The sequence below is a fragment of the Dermacentor andersoni genome, chromosome 7 (assembly GCF_023375885.2).
Source record: "Dermacentor andersoni chromosome 7, qqDerAnde1_hic_scaffold, whole genome shotgun sequence".
In the NCBI taxonomy this organism is placed as follows: Eukaryota; Metazoa; Arthropoda; class Arachnida; order Ixodida; family Ixodidae; genus Dermacentor; species Dermacentor andersoni.
The window spans coordinates 174,485,768-174,503,240 of record NC_092820.1 but is presented as its reverse complement, the minus strand read 5'-3'; the positions used below and the strand labels follow the sequence as shown (position 1 = coordinate 174,503,240).

Below are 17,473 nucleotides of genomic sequence, written 5' to 3'. Positions count from 1 at the left end.
GGGGGAATTACACTTACTAATTGAATTCAACAAATGATAAATTAATGGCAATGAAAACGGATGAAAAAATAACTTCAATTAGTAAGCACAAGTAATTTCCCCTATGTTGTCCTTGGTGTTTTTGTTTGTTGGCTTCTTATGATACGATTAATAAAAATCGGGCCCCTCGGCTAACCCCTTTTCCTCACGTTCATAGACAGTGGTGCTGGTTCGTTCGCAACAAATAGCGTTCATTTAGTTCAGTGCCACCCTAAATGCCATTTACACAAGTCTATACCAGGAGGTGTAGCTGATCATGTGTTTGCAAGGCGTGTACACGCGATAAACGTCAATCGTTACGTTTCGTACTCAACCATGAATACACTCAGTACTTGCAAGCCTACTGTTAAGAGCGGCCCAGCTGAGGTGCAAGTTTTGCCAGCCAGTTGCGACAGCGGCGTCAACTTTCTTGGAACGCCACCGTTACGCTCTAGCCTCGTCGCCGTTGTGACTGAATGCGATCAGCGGACCAACTATTGTTACTGAGCCTGCCACCGCCGCCCTGGTCTGCCGCGAGCGGGGGAGTGCTCGCGGGAACGTAGTTCGAGGCTCCTTCCCACGCGCCGTCCGAGACTCAGGACAATGGGCGCCCGGCCGCGCTGCGGGGCTCAGCTCGGGGAATAAAAGGCACCTTTCCTGACACAAGCCCCGAGTTCTACGAAGTCCGTCTGACGTCGGCTCAGGACCGTGAACCTGTGCGGAAGTGTGTGTGTGTAAGCAGTCTCGCAGAGAGGCGGCTTGTTTACGATGACTGGACGAACGTTTCCGTCACCTTGGGATCGAGGGGGGACCGAGTGTTTATAAACCGCTGTTGTGCGGCTGCTCAGGACACTCTCTCTCAAGCAGTCATGTTAGACTGAGGTACTCTCTCTCGCAGTCATGCTAGACTGATGTAGACACTGTAAATAAACCCATATTCCTCGTTCTCGATGAGAAGCAGTCCTTGCCTTCATCAACGTCCTCAGCGTGGATAAGTTGGACGACGGCATGGGCCAGCTACCTTCTAATTCATGCCGGATTCCAATCTTGACAACGGGTTACGAGCGATGGGATTGAGCCCCCAATCCTAACACTACGTGCAACGAGGCAAACAGCGTCTCGGTATTGAGAATGTGATGGAAGCCGTCGATAAGCTTTATGCTCTCCGAATATCCCACAGAGCATGGTACCCGCCCAATTTTTCAGTCTGACCCAGTACTCTGGTAACCCGCTACCGCGTGAAGGGTAATATGCATACGGACAAGCTGAACTCCCAATTGCCTGCAACGTTTGCGCAATCGTCTCGTGAATGCGCCAACTGCTCGAACTTGGATGAACTTCTGTGGCGAGGCACCGAAGTCCAGCCGGGGACCGCGCATAAAATGACGAGGCGCAACATCGTGGCAGAAACAAACTTTGCTCCCCTGTTTCCCGATAGCGGATCGCTGTCGTACAACGGCCGTACGTGCCCTTGTCAATATCAGAACCGATCGAGTATCGTGCCGCAGAGATAAGGCAAAACACAAGGCGCGAATGAGCAGCGCGCAATGACTTGGACACGTCCGTAAAACGGTGTTGACCGTGCGCTCGCTTATCTCCGTCATGACGCTGGCAGTTTCCAGGAGTTTCTAACGATGAACGAATCCCGCTCACGAGTGGAAAAACCCGTACTTCGGCCGCCGATTCGTCACACCGGACACATCTTGGCGTCACCTTTGTGTATACTGCTACCATAGGTAACATAGGAAATGACAAGGGTGGACACTCGAGCCGTTTCGCGGCCGAGCTATGGAGATTCGCCGATTCCACTAGGTGGCAGGGCACAAGAAACACGTGGCAGCGGTCGTGGCTTGGCAGGCGGCACGATCGAACACGTGCGAAGCCCAGCATCTATAGGTGTTCTGCGGCCCAGCCGGGCCCCGTCGCCGGGCTCGCGGCGTCGTTGTACTACGGTAGTTGTACTGTTAAATGCGCCCGAGGATCGTTGCTGGGTTCTTCTGTTAGCGTCCCACACTAGTGCTTCGTCGCCGTTTCATGGTAAGGCCGCAGCAAGTTCTTTTACACGTTGTCAAATACTTATTCGTATTTCGTTATGTCACCGTCAGCCGCATGAACGAGTAACGGAACGAGTCATGGCGCCATGAAGCCATTAAACAGCTGCTGCTCATTTGCAATGTTGAAGATAATTTTGCATTCCTTTTTTTTTATCATGCGCAGCAATGAGTGGCGATGCCAGCGATAACAGTGACGCAGCAGCGTCCGAACTGCGAGGCACGTCTGAAACAATGACGAAGTTAAAAGATAATATAGAATGGTTCGTTAAGAAATGTGGCCTATGAACACATGCTGTTCGGTGCAGAGAGCTTTATGTTATGTGCAACGGCTTCTGAAGAAGTATGGCGCACCGGTTTTGCAAAAGAAATGTAGATATTTCTAAAGCGATGCACGTGCAATATTTGCAGTATGACAATAATGCGCTCTCTCTCAACCTCTATAGAAAGCTGTGTGCACTCGAGCGTTCTTATCTACTTTGCGTCGGGCTGCAGTTACGTGTTTCCATGTTTTAATTGGGTATGGAGCCCTTACCGTAGAAAGTTTGTTTCTTAGCATTTATAACAGTGCTTCCTTTACCTTAGATCAGAAAAATATGCATTACACGTAGGAACGTAGCATCTCCATTCAAAAGCTTTGATGGCTCCAGTATTGCTTACATTCTGGCTGTCATTCTACGTATTGCAGGAATCTCCGCTATTCCTTCCTCAAAATACACTCTACAGCCAAAAGACACCATGCATATTCAAGGGACAATTTCCAAGTATCCGAAGACGATTGCAGGACTTCGAAGACTGCATGCAGATGAAGGCCCCCAACACAGTCGAAGTACTTAATTGACTGAGATGCCAATATCTTGCCGTTGTTTAATTAGGAAAGCACTGGATTGCACATTCGAGATGAGGATATTGGTGCGTTCCTAATTATTTTTGTAGCCATTTTATTTTGGCACGCAACCATTCACATAATTTTGCTACCTTAATTCACCTTCCTTCGCAGAAGTACAAGAAAAAGCGTCATATTTATTTCTTTTAAAACAATACCATATTGAGTAAATTGCTGGCGTGTCTGTCTTTTTTCATTCTTTGGATAGTTGCAACACGTCTTGTGTGTGTTATGCTTGTGTGAAGTTATTGTCATCACGTCATTAATTTCCGACTATTCTCTATTACTTACATTTCGCAGTATTTTGCCGTTTTAATGTGTCTGCCACTTTTCTCAGTCTTGCTGCAATAAATTGTTTTCTGCTATTTTCGTGTTCTTGGCTGTCCAGCAAGCTGATTGATCTTGAAGGAGCATGACACATTTATGTACGATAATCTTTTGGTGCAAGTTATTAGAAGTACAATATCACGAACGATGAAGTTCTACTTCCTTACTAACATCTGGCCTGATTGTTGCGCCAAGTTACAGCTTGAAATATCACGAATATGGATTTAAATAAAACTAACACAAAGTCAAACACCTTTCTGCGTTCATCGCAACCTATAAACAGCGGCACAAGCGCCTACATGAAATCACTCGATTTATGAAACGCTATTGGTCCCACAAAAAAAAATGAAATAAAAGAAACGAAAATGAAATCATGACCTCCGAGATTCAGCGGCGTGCAGCGACCATCTTGGAGGCTGGTGCGCCGATTGCGCTATGTCCGCCGAGAGCCAAAGTCGGCAGCAGGCGCCTACGGGAGTGTCCACTCTTTACGTTTACTATATTACTCTATGCTGCTACTACAGCGTGAAAAGTGATTCGGCAGCAAACGTTGGAATGTAAGGTGGTGTTCGCGGCACCAAGCACAAGCAGCGATGGAAAAGCACCGACGCTCTGACCGCCAGAGACGATAACCGTGGAGTAATTCGACCATCGCAGCAGAACCCGCTATTGTGGCTATATGACAATGATGATGAAAATGATGTTTATATGCATCAGTACATCAGTACACGACGCGAGGGGCACGCAAAAAAAGCTGCCACATGGACAGCTTGACGAAGCCGCAGGCTCCCGCATTGGCGTTTGCGCGGCGTTAGCAAACGCAAAGGCGGTACATCACTGCTTAGAAATGCCATTTACACAAAATTGAGCATCGCGAACAATGCGAAGCAAATGAAGAAAAATATGTGCTCTAACAACCGAGATCGATTCGGAATTATGGTCGCTGTGCAATGCATATAGTGGCCCGATTTCTTGAACTTTCTATTACTGTTTGCGCGGCCGTTCGCCAGACATCATGAAAAACCTTAGAGCCACGCCCTTTCATTTGAATTGTTTTTTTTAAATTATTCCTTGCGTCGGAAGATCACGACTAAGCTCGTTTCACACGACAGGACGAATCACTGGTTCCGTCCGCGCAGCAGCATCACGTGGCACGGTGCCGCAGAATCACATCGCTTTATCCGCATGGCGAACTTCGGCGGCGCGGTCAGTTGCAGCTGAGCCACGTCCCGCTCTCCTGCGGCCAGCCATCCGAGCAGTTGCGTGAATTCACGGGGGTATTCTGTAAGTTGTCCACCTAGTGGACATGTCTATTTCGTCTGCTGTTGCAGTGCTGATTGGCTGGGGACGCCTGTCTCCTTCTTACGCGTACCCGAGCCCATGGCCAATCAGAATTTAAGCAGCAGACGAAATGAACATGTCCACTACGTGGAAATTTACAGAATAACCCCCGGCTTAACCCGATCAGGCACCCAGGGAAAAGTTCAGGCTAACCTTTAGCCTATAGAAAGCGCTGATGAGCACCAAGGAGCGAGAGACAACAGCAATACAGAGTCCTTAGCTTTCCCGTAATCGCATTCCTTTTAACGGAACACCGAGTTACCGGCGACGTAGGCGTGAGCAGTCGCGTCGGTGGAGCCATCATACGATGCAGACTCGAATCTGAGAGGATACGCAGCTATTGTTGCAGTGACCAACCACATACTCAAGGCCGTCTTGCGTTGCTTATTACGTGGAAAACTAAAGAAAGGAACGACACGAAGTACGAAAGCGAAACTAGCACCAATCTAGCCCCGCTTGTCGCTGTGCTTAACTGCTTTCTACTCAGCTGCTAGGGTAAAGCATCGGCAGCGGCTTCATCGTTAACATGAAGTATTTTTTTCTTTTTCTTGTTTCTAGCGTTTCTAACGCATTGTGGCTGGAGAAAAAGTCCCGAAATGTCGTTACCAGCGTTGTTACTGCCATCGTCGTCTTCGATGCCGGTTTTAAGGGAATAGTTTCACGTTCATAGACCAGCTAAAGCATAAGGACTCCAGTGGACACAAGAGACTCACGGGTGGGTGGGGGAGGGTAGTGCCTACAAAATCTATTGTGCAAGATACTTAATTACCCACCGCAATAGCTATGTGGCTGTGTGATTACGAGGCACACCTTTAGCGGGCAACTCCGGATTGATTTTGACCACCTGGGTTATGCATTAACGCACACCTAAATCTATGAGCGTACGCTCGCTTTTGCATTTCGCGCCCATCGAAATGCGGCTGCCGCACCCGCGACATCAGCAGCGCAACACCAAATCAATCCGGAGTCTCCCAGTGCGGCGTGCCTCGTAATGACATAGTGATTTTGGCACGTAACGCCCCTGCCCCCTTAAAAAAAATATTGCTAAGGTCTACCGAATTAGGGAGGAGGAAGCCCAGCATTACAAAAAGAGAAAGCAAATACTGTCAAAATATCTGGGAACTGCACAGCACGCAGTGTCCGGTTCGAAGATGCCACGGTGTGCGTCATCGACATCGCTTCCGGCTAACCTGGCATTCAGCGCTGACTTCCAGAGGCAACACAAGCGAGCAAAGCAAACCCGAACGGTACTGTACTACTAGCACAACCGAGGCGAAGACAAGAGCAATCGAGCAGATCTCCGCACACGCGTGGGTACGGAGGGCTTCCGTGATTCGCAGGAAATTAGACCATCGCGGACGGTTACAAAACAACATCACCACAAACGCAACAAAATAGTCCGCGTACACAACTGTTTCAACAATTGCATGCAGTGCAGCGGAAGATATGGATTCGCTTCAGCCATCCAAAAATCCAAAAGACGGGGCTCCTCCACTGTCCGCCAACGATCGCCCTCCACTCGACATCGACTGAATGAAAGCGTCACGGCAGGTTTTGTAGAGCGCAAGGGGCGAGCCCTCAATTTCTGCGGGACATCTGCACATCATAAGAGTTTCGTACAAAAATTATCAGAGCGAACTGTGAGGCTGTGATCGTTCAGTTACCATGGGAACGGTGTGTAGCAGATGGATTTGTTTAGTCGGCGTGCTATTGGCTCGACACGTTCTCTGTGGTGCTATTTAATACGGTTTATCTTTCTAAACTTCCAAGCAATCATACTTTTCTCAACACAAGGTGATGAGTGTCCGCGCACATACATAATCATTGCGAAATGGTTCACTTAAGAACAAGGTATTGAACAAGGTATTTTGTTGAAAACGGCCAATTTGCAAAGTCACACAAAGCATGTAGACGGACTTGTTGTTGGGCTAGTTGGTCTTTGCTTACCGACATAATGCAGCGCGAATGAGTCGGAGTGAGTGAATTCATGAGCGAGTTTGCCGACCTCTGAATCCATGTGCTATTAGTACCACCATAAGTCCCATACTGGGTTTGAGGCACTGTATACTTGCAGCTCCCGTAGACACCATCGTGCCAGGGTAATTTTTGCAGTAAGCTCTGTGGCACACGTAGCAGAGGCGGTGGTTACCGCCTGGCTGACACGAGCCCCGCAGAACAGCGTTCGCCGCACTGCGCGGTGTTGGCGAGGCGCAGGAGAGCACCGAACACCGCGCGAACAGCGACCGGCCGGCTTCCGGCGCCGGCGAACACACGTGCACTGCGGCGACGCACGCGAGGGGCGGCGCAGAAGCGAGTCGGTTCCAGGCCAAGTCGCGATTGCCATCATTTCGGCTGCTTCCTGGCGAGTCGCGAAACGGTTCCGGGAGGAACGAGAGCTAACCCTTTCGTATTTTCCAGTCTGTGCTCCGTGCACTTAATGTAGCTGGAGCGAGAGAGCGCTGCATAGCGAACGCAGGAAAACGAGTGGGTACGAATAGCGAAGTTCACATGTGCAATGAAATGCGGACGTTTTTCCTTTTCTGCTGCCTCTTCGTGTAAGGGTGTGCGACTTCGATGATGCAGTGGCTCAATCAAAAAGTTCTCGCGGACACCCATTTGAGTAATTACTGTAACGCCTCAAACAATATGATCCGAAAGGACTGGGAGGCCACGGCCTTTTTCAAAGGAAGGCGCGCTTTGCAATTCAAAATTATTTATTAGTTCAGTAATGTGTGTTATAAGAATGATTGAATATTTGCGTATGTTATCGCGCGGCCAAACGAATTTATTTGCTGGTTTGAGATATTTGTTTACTCAGTTATTATGTAGTGGGAGCGGCTGGACTATATAGGTCTCAGACTTGTCGTTGTTGCCTCTTTCCTTATTCCTCTAATATCATCCTACTCGTCGTCAAACAATGTGAACAGTAGCTAAGCCAATGTCAGCACTGCATACTCGGAACGTATGTGCGCATGGCTGGTCACTTTGTGCTCTCAGTTCTGCCCATGGAAGCGAGACTTCCCAAGTGGGACAGTATCGCTATACGTATAATACCGTCGCTCTCGAAGAAGCACCCACGTTCATGCCGTGCGGTAATGTTGTTACGCGCACAGGTAAACACGGACGGGTGGCGACGCATTCACACCAAGTGTTTACGTCAGCACGATGGAAGCGGACTTTCGCGCTCCGTCAGTCGTATACATGGCGCCCGCGACACAGCCCGCGGCTCACCGACTTAAATGGCGCTCTGTTGCTGAGCGCGATGTCCCCGGTTCGATTCCCGGCGGCGCCGAACTATTCTCTGATACGAAGGCGGAGTTAACGTTTTGAAGTTGCACGTTCAAGGACTCCGACTCGTGCATATTGAGTGAGAATACGGGAACCGAGAGACTCGAATTTTCGTAACCAAGGATATTAAGCCAATGATAAAATAAAGCCGGGGAAAGCACAGGGGAAGTGAACCGCGAGCTTTATTGAAATTAAGAATTTATGATGAATAGGGAAATTACAGTGGAAGAAGAGATAACTTGCTGCCGGTGGGAAGCCAAACCCGCAACCTCTGCATTATGTGTGTGCACTCCTTGGATTTTGTTACGCTACACTCTGTTAAGGTTCCACATTTCTTAGGCGCACTGAATGACAGGACGTCTGCCTGACGGTGCTAGTATTCGACGACCTCTTGCAGCGGTGCATGAGCATGCACGTTATTTATTTATCAAACCCCATTCCTTGGTAGAAACAAACCAAACCGACCCGGAGCAAAAGAAACAGAGCGTATAGATGGGAAAGCACTCCCTGCAGAAAACGAGATCCCGATTTCTACACGGCACGGCAGCATCGGAGCTCCGAGATGTGCAAGACCCCGGAAGCGAGGTGCCACGACTGTGTCGCTAGAGAGGTGGCAGAGTGCGAGATGTGCCTCCGGCTGTCAAAACCATTTACGACTACATACTGCATGCGACAGCAGCGCGTGCTCTCTCACAACAGACACCGGCGCCTTCTGCTGAGGGAAGCACTACTTCTTCGATATGCGCACAGCGTCTTCCTCGTCACTCAATAATGCTCACTCAACAATGCCTTATTTGACCTCTAAAATAATGCTTAGACACCATCACACTCCGGATGGCACACGGAACACAGCGCAAATTGGCAACCGCGAATTAATGTAGTTAGTGCGACGGGCTTGCACATGGAGGCACGAGTTCGAGCCACACTATATATATAGTGCGCGAAGTTGTGCCCCATTTCGTGAGTGACTGAGTGTTTATTTTTCAAAAGTAAACATAGGGAAAGAAGGAAGCGGCTGTTGACCGTCTAGCTTATTCAGCTGACACCTGACCCGGGCCAGCGGCGGAGGTTAAAAAGGGGGGGAGGGCAGGGGAGCAAAGGACACTGGGAAATGATAGGCGAGAGGATAGAGTAGGGAGAGCAGGAAACGACACGCTTAAGCACGCAACCGGACGACTACGCCACTTCAAAACCATAGTTGGCGTGTAGCGTATGCGTACACATTCCGTTGCCTATACTTAGTCGGGCAACGCTGCGGAAGCTGTGCCACGCGTTTCACAACTTCCGTATATAGCGCAGTGCTTGATTTGCCGCGCCTAGTGCGAAATAACTAATTCACACATTACAACTACAGCGTGTGCTCTAAAGTCCACAGACAAATCACGTATTGATCCAGCACTTTCCACAGTTCTTCCAGTATGCGACATACTTACTATACATGCTTCAGTCGAGGGCTTAAATGTGATGTGGCTGCTGCTCGCAGAAACGGGTCACTCCGTTCGCTACATCTTTCGAGGGAGCTTTAGATAGCACCAGACGATAGAAGTACGTCTTTATCGCGTTTTTTTAATCCCTTAATTTTTTTTGTGTGCTTGGGTTCGTTCATTCAAGAGCGCTTGATGATATTTCAGTATTTGCATAATTCCCTAACTAATTCAGAAATGCTCGTTAGTGTTACAAATCACGCTTTCAATGTGTATGCTTTCTACTCAGCATTTGTATTTATCAGTATTTGACACGATACTTTTTTTGAAAGGAGGTCCTGCTATAGCTTTCTGCTCTGAACTCCTTTTGGGCATTTGCGCGTCAATGCGTGACACTGATTTACCTAACTAAACCAAACTGAAACTGAAATTGAGTCCGCTCTTAAAGCGTGAAATAAAACATCCCACTGCATTTTATTCAGCTACATTACTGACTCACAGTCGGTGGCGGTCACTGGTGCGCTCGAATGCATAGGCATTCACACTCATAGCACTTTCACACTCACGGCAAACTCTCACTCATGAGACACTCGAAGTTATGGATTGCGGCGACATGCAAGCACGCCAAGCGCTGCCACGTATAAGGCGGCTCGGTCTCGATACGGGTCTACTCTGGCGTTCTCCCGTGGTCGCGAGATGCAAAGGATCACGTGTCACCACGCTACACTTCCGCTCCACGTCTGCCGCTGTGAGCGAACTGGAATGGACTGGAGTTAAATAGACGACACGGGTACACGGTGCGCCGATCGAGCAGACGGAACGGCTATCTTATCTGCTCAACACCTCCCCCCCCTGCCCCCCTCGCGCAATCGCCGCCGGTCCGGTATCACCACAGGTATCGCGGTGACCCCGACCGCTCGATCGCTCTCTTCGGTCCAGCCGACGTTCACGTGCGCGGCCGCCGCGATAAGCGACCGCCTGGCGCAGCAGCTATAGTTGTGCGGTGAAGCGAGAATCAAGGGATGTATATACAGCCGAACCCGGTTATAACAAAAATACTCCGATATATCAAATATTTCGATATATTCAAATCAGTTAATGATGAGTTTGTCATACACGATAAAGAGAAAAGTTGCGCGGCAGCACTGAAAAACTCTATGGCGCCACGACTATCGCAGCAACAAGTGTAAGTAAAAGCAGCAACCTGACAGCGGTTCTGTCGGGTCATGCATCGTGTCGCACGCGGCATGGTTACGTGCTGCCAAACATATGCTTGACCGCGTGATATATCTCAGAAAGTACATGCGAGGAAAAAATGCCCCGGCGGGCGGCTTCACGACGCAGGTTGTGATGCTTGTACGCGCTCATTGCTAAGCGTCGTTAGACACGGCCCGCCGAGCGCCTGAAGCCGCTGATTGGTGCTGCTGTGCCTGGCGGCCCTTCTGGACAAAGAGTGCTTCACCGGCGAGCGTGCAGCTATGGGGTGCCGTCCAAGCTCCATCGTCTTTTCGACGCCGAAGAGCTGGCAGCGAAACCAGAGTAACCCTAAAGATAATTGACAGGCGATTACGTGTCGCGTCTTCGCCTGTTCGACGACCCAGAGCTGCCGAACGAGACAAGTTCTTGGAGCCCAAACTGCAGTTGGTCATCGGCTATGTGCGCCTCTGAACAGCAGCGCCAGTCTTCGTATGCTTCACTCGAAGTACCAGCGCCCGCCTGTTCTTAGAAGTTCTTCTAAACCGCCTACGACGGGGCCCGGCGCAAACTATTGGCAGGCATCCCTTCAGGCTGACCACAACCACCTAATTCTTCGGAAACGGCTAAATAAAAATTAAATTATGGGGTTTTACGTGCCAAGACCACTTTCTGGAACAGCGTCGACCACTTTGTGGAACAGCGTCGACCCCGGTTCACCTGGAATCGCCTCTGCATTGCATGCATCGAGGGCTGGTCGAAGGTTGGACACGAGAGGCGGAGTCCGGCGAGGTGGTGGTGGGACACGATGGGTGGGATTTTGATTCTGCGGACTCTGCTGCAATTCCAATTGGCCGAGAGAAGGACATTGAATTACCTCGTCGAGCGAAAGAGGGAAAAGAACTGTATAAAATGCCACAGCGCGGGGGTGTGAGGAAGCAATTCCTGAGACTTTTGAAGCCAGCGTATGTTTTGCTGTCGTCTCATGCTTCTTTTCATATTTATTTTTCTTCTTCGCCTAATGCCAGCAAAAATGCGAAATAAACCAAGTTCCTTCGCCAAGCGCCAGCACTCTTCAGCACGCAACGTCATCTCTGAACGGAGAGCGTAAAAGGTTTCCGCACGCCGACCTGCAGGCAGAGGGAACTACCCGGCGTCACGGAGGAATCCAACAGCGTATCTCCAGATAAACCTCTACAAGATTAATTAAGCAGCATCCCTTCCCACTTTCTCCAATTAGATTCTATAAACAAGGCGGACTAACGTGGCACTTGCAAAGCTCTGTCACCGCATCACCCGAGAGCATGCGAAACGATCAGCGCAACACGTGCTGTAAGCGGGGCTAACGTTGTGCCAACGTTGCCCAGTAGGAAGCCAACACCGTATGGCTTTGGGCCTACATTAGTCCTGCTAATCAAGTTGCTATGGAGGAAACGGAGCGCGATGCGTGTACGGACTCGGCACCGGGCGTGCGAAGATGCGCAATAGCCGACTTATATACGAAGGCATCCTATAACAGAAAGGTTCTAAACTGAGCTCGTTGCTGCATGTCGACGTCAACGCTCGGGGACAGCGCGATAAAGACGGGACGAGACAACACGAGTGTTTTTAACGGGGTGCCCTTCTTTGCCTCATTGCAGACACTCTGTGGTAGGTATAGAGTGTTTCACGTACCTTGAACCAAGGATTTAAAGAAGTGGTTGGCCGCAGCTGAATGAAATCGTCGGCATATGGTTTGCCGTCATATGGCGCTCCTTTGAGTATCCTTATGTTCCGTTTAATTAGTTAATCAACGAAGATAAATTATGCGGGAAAGTTATATTCACTTTAGGGTCAAGTGTGTTTCGTTGCGTTGTAGAGGGGGTTCAGAAACAAGCGATCCAATTCTTTTGTCTATTTGGGCTTTTGGCTATTTTTTTCGGCATTTAAAGAAAGCCCGCGAAATATAAAATAAAACCACGTGACTGGTTCGTGCGATATCGTATTGTGGCACTCTCAACCGTGCGTCCAGCCTATATCGCTTATCGGGGACGACGGCGCTTCATTTCCGTGGCTCACCGCCACAAATGCTGACGCACGGTGAAGCCGATGCCTATACTCCGTTCCATACATAGCAAACGGCCGAGTCGTTCTGGCTGCGCTATTCGAACTGTCTCTGTTGAGAACGCTGGAATAAGACAGCGCACGAGCGCAGTCACGTGGTTTTATTTCACATTTCGCGTGCTTTAAACGCTGAAAAATATCACCACGCAGCATGTACGTTGTCACAAAAGATTGGATCGGTCGTTTCTGAATCCCCACTCCAACGCAACGACAAGCACTTGGCCCTAAAGTCAATATTAACAATTTTGCATAATTCTGGTTAGTTCATAAACTAATTAAGCGGAATATAAAGAGACACTCTTAGGAGTGCCACATGATGGCAAACTACACGCCGTGGGTTTCATTCAGCTGCGACGTGAACAAGTAAATACGCCGAGAGAGCAGAATTCAGCGGTGGTCACATGTACCTCTGTGCGGCAAGGTTGCGCTCTTGCGGCAGCAATTAGGCGAACCCCGATAAGCCAAACAATGATTTCTTTCGAAACGCCGGCGTGCGTGCCGCAAATAAACCTGGGCGCACTCTGTTCCAGTCGAGGTGACGCGCACGCGAGAAGGCGCGACAGGCAGCCGAAACTAATACGTCGCAAGGACAGGTTGCCGCGAGACCACCAAACCATCCCGGACGTAGATATTCTAAGTATAAGAGAAGCGATCAGCGACATTGAAGCCGGGTTATCTTCCGGAGAACTCTCGTTGCACAGTGCGCGTGTGGCGAAAATCCCCCCGGAACACCAATCGCAGTTCCTTCCTCACAGACCATCGGTCATTTCGTAACGCCGGTTCTAGGCTAATGACCGTGCGACGAGCGACCGAACATAAAATGGTGGGTGTAAACGCTACGAGACGGGAAGACAGCGATATAAATGAAAGAGAAAAGGAGGGTAGCTGATATCCTATACACTGTAAAAAAGCAGAAAAAAAGTAGAGTATGGCGATAGCTTTGCTGCTTTCTTGTGTTTACTGCTTCTCGCATTTTCTATAGTTTCACTTACGCTTTCCGTTGACGACTTTTTCCGTTATCTTACGGAAAAAAATACAATAGTGAATGCCCCAGTCCCGGGGACAACTTGCGACATTTCCAGCGAGCGCACTTCGCCTAAGCAAGCGTCACTTTGGTGTCGCGCAGCCCGAAACAGGCCCGCCAACGTGGCATTGCATACGGACACGAGCGCACGTCGCGCCACGCCAAGCGCAGACACGGACGGGCCTCGCTCGCACGCGGCAACGAAGACCGGCCGGAAGCGATACTCGGCCAGCAGTGGAGAGTCTCGGCGAAACAAAGGGCCCCCGAGACCGGCGGCAGGCAGTCAGCAGGTGCCGTGGGGCAGTGCCAGAGACACGGGTAGGCGACTCTTCTGCCCGTACTTGCTCAAATACTTATAATAAATGACCAGAAGCAGCAGCAATCGGCTGTAGTCTTTTTGGCAGCACTTTGGTGGTTCGAGCATGGCGTGAGCGGATTGGACTTGCGCTGTCACGTGACACTGAGGGAGCCGTTCGGAGCTAACTCGTACCACGAATCCACAAGCGGACGCAGAAATACAAGAACCGACAGAGAGACGCAGATAGATAAAAACATATATAGACGCATAATTAGGTGAACATAGGGCAGATAACACTGATTAACAGATAGACATATGATGCATAGACGTGCATGGATAGAGAAACATGGACGGACATCGACAAAGAAATAAATTAATCAAATTATGGGGTTTCACGTGCCAAAACCACGATCTGATTATGAGGCACGCCGTAGTGGAGGACTCCGGAAATTTGGACCACCCGGGGTTCTTTAACGCGCGCCTAAATCCAAGTACACGGGTGTTTTCGCATTTCGCCCCCATCGAAATGCGGCCGCCGTGGCAGAGATTCGATCCCGCGACTTCGTGCTCAGCAGATCATGACATTATATATATATATATATATATATATATGTGGTAAAACTTCATTCTCGTCATTCGGCACGCACGTCAGCACGTAGCGGGCCGCGCGCTCCCACGTGGGCACACAGACAGACAGACAGACCTAGCGGGCCTCTCTCGGCGCGTCCGCATGGCAACTGCGACAGCACTCCAGTAGGAAGCAACAGGCGCACAGCTGCCAACAAGCTGGCCGCAGTGGCTCGCGTCGTTCGTGGAGATGCCGGTGGCGGCAGCAGCGGCAACTGCTGCAAGTATATGCGAAGGCATTTCACTGCCGCCAGCTGCGTCGCGCTCGGACGAGGGCAGCGACAGGCGAGAGGGTAGAACCACAAACAGCCGAGCTGCACTACGGGAGAAGGGGCACTAAGGATAGCGGCTCCAGCTCGCGGTATACATTTCCACTTCGAGGGCGAAGTCGTCCGCCATCCCGTGTGAATCAAACTGAGCGGGGAACGTACAGAGTTTCCCACAGCCTCTAATATACGTGTTTCATCTCTCCTGCTACAGCCATATCCTGCAGTTGTGGTACGGCTCGTTGTATAGAGTGCGTCCCCCTCTTTTCGTAAATCTGCCATCCACAAGCATCCGTTCACGGACTGGTTGGCTCGAAAACTCAGTTTGCGCAGCGCAAATAGAAAGGAACACGATCGACGCGGACCGTGTACACACGTCGTTTGTGTTCCTTTGTGTCCGACTCCTTGCGCTGCATAATCTCGGCTGGCGGCCACCTCCGCCTTTTTCAATGCTTGCTTTCACCAGCGAGCCTGTGTTCTCCTCTCGTCACTGGAAGCTTCGCGTGAGTGACCACTGCTCGACGCAGCAACCGCGGCACGCTTATGGAAATAAATAAAAAAAAATTAATTATGGGGTTTTACGTGCCAAAACTACTTTCTGATTATGAGGCACGCCGTAGTGGAGGCCTCCGGAAATTTTGACCACCTGGGGTTCTTTAACGTGCACCTAAATCTAAGTGCACGGGTGTTTTCGCATTTCGCCCCCATCGCAATGCGGCCGCCGTGGCCGGGATTCGATCCCGCGACGCTTATGGAAATCGATTCAGGCGCTGCGTGCACACCACGCACTGCACGGCTTGCACTTAGCTTTTACACATTTCGACCATTTATTTATTCTATTATGATTACGTATACAGCGGCAAGTAGGCATTGTTGTAGGGAGGTTACATTACTCGCACATTTGCCGCACATTTAACGCACGGGTGTCAATCGCAAAATGCTTTAAAACAAAGAGCAAGGCTGCACCGAGGTCATGCCACATGCAAAGGCGTCATCCGAAGAGTGGACATCAGAGACTCCCAAGCTATGATAACAAGAAATATCGTGCATGACTTGAACCCGCTTGCGCTGGCTGCTAAGCGCATCAAGACGTCGGAATCGGTTATTGTACTTTTCGATGGACTCAAAGTGCCCAATTTTGTCAGGTATGGATCCACACTAGTGAGATGCTACCTTTACAGGAAGCAATTCGACGTCTGCTTCACCTGCGGAAGGGTCGGGCACCGCTCTGATGTGTGTCCAACACCTGACTTTGTTCAGTGCAGGGGTTGTGGAACTCGCAACCCAGGAGATGAACATGTGTGTGTACCTAGGTGTAAATTTTGTGACGGTGATCACCCTACCGGGGACAAGTTTTGTAAGCAAAGATTTCAAGTCCATTACGTCGTACGACTCCTTCGAAGAGAGCGCAACAGGACTCGGTCGTCAACAAGAGCGCAGTCGGAGGCGCAACAGCTGGCGCCCAACCATCGCCCCGAGGACAGGGAGCACTCACGCTCCAGGAGTCGCACCAGATCCAGGCATCGCTCACTATCCAGGGAGAGAAGGTGCTCCAAGTCAAGGGAAGTGCAGGTGCGCTTCGTGCAAAGGGACTCAATACCTGGCGAGAAGACGACGCCAGGAACCACCTGGGCTGACAAAGTCAAAGGTATGGCGAGGGTTGCTTGGGGCGCCTCAGCGGCTGTGGGTGATGACAATGATGCCAGAATAGAGCAATTAATTAAAGAAGTAGCTTCTTTAAGAAAATCTAACGAAGAATTGACCAGACAGGTAGTAGAGCTTCGTAAAGAAGAGCAGTCAAGCCCTGCTAGAGTAGAGATAGATAGACCTGTGAGCAAAAGCAACGATCCAGGGGAATCCAGCTCCCCTACCCCTAAAAAGAGGGCGGTGAGTTCCGAGGGTGATTCAGTCTTCTCAGCCCTCAGTGAAATAAAAGAGGCAATTAAAGCGATAAGAGATACAGTGGAAACGACCAACTTTAATGTGGACAAATTGTGGAAATGGAGGCTAACGGCGGAGAAAAGACTTAAGAAAATGGAGGCGCGAGGGGATGGCGACAATGAGTATCTGCCATCGGAGGCGGATAGTATAAAGTCCATTCCGGGATTGTCGGGGGCCATCACAAAGAGGAAAGTAGCGGGTAATAGAAAGGCAGCCTCACCTAATAACAATGGACAGTAATCATGGATTTAAAGTGTGGCAATGGAATTGTCGTGGGTTCCAACACAAAAAAGCAGCACTGCAACAGGTGATCAAGTCATCTGAGGCCAGGCCAAAGGTAATTAAGCTGCAGGAAACCTTAGCGGACGAAATTATGCTCACTGGGTACAAAGTTATATGTAGAGACAAAAACATGGGGAGGGGGTTGGCGACCCTCATTGACAAAAAGTTACCATACATTGAGCATGATATTCACCTTAGACATTTCAGGTTTGACTTTATTCTAGTTGAGATTATACTTAAAAGGAACAGAGGTAAGACGCAAAGCATTTTCTGCTTGAATATTTACAGCAGTCCTAACGACATTAGACAGAGGTTTAGAGCGCTCTTCAACAAGGTGCTTTCGGTTGCCAAAAACTCCACGCTCATTATTGGAGGGGACTTTAATGCGCCCTATCACACATGG

General features: G+C 49.8%; 1 protein-coding gene and 1 long non-coding RNA gene across 5 annotated transcripts in view; one reads left to right on the top strand and one right to left on the bottom strand.

Annotated features, from left to right (window-relative positions):
* LOC126533004 (potassium channel subfamily K member 1-like) overlaps nt 1–17,473 on the bottom strand; it is a 358,646-nt gene that overhangs the window by 70,070 nt on the left and 271,103 nt on the right. The window lies entirely within an intron of this gene.
* Nucleotides 1,699–3,320, top strand: LOC129385272 (uncharacterized). The gene is made up of 2 exons (XR_008612844.1): nt 1,699–2,055; nt 2,758–3,320. It is a non-coding gene; the product is annotated as an uncharacterized lncRNA (long non-coding RNA).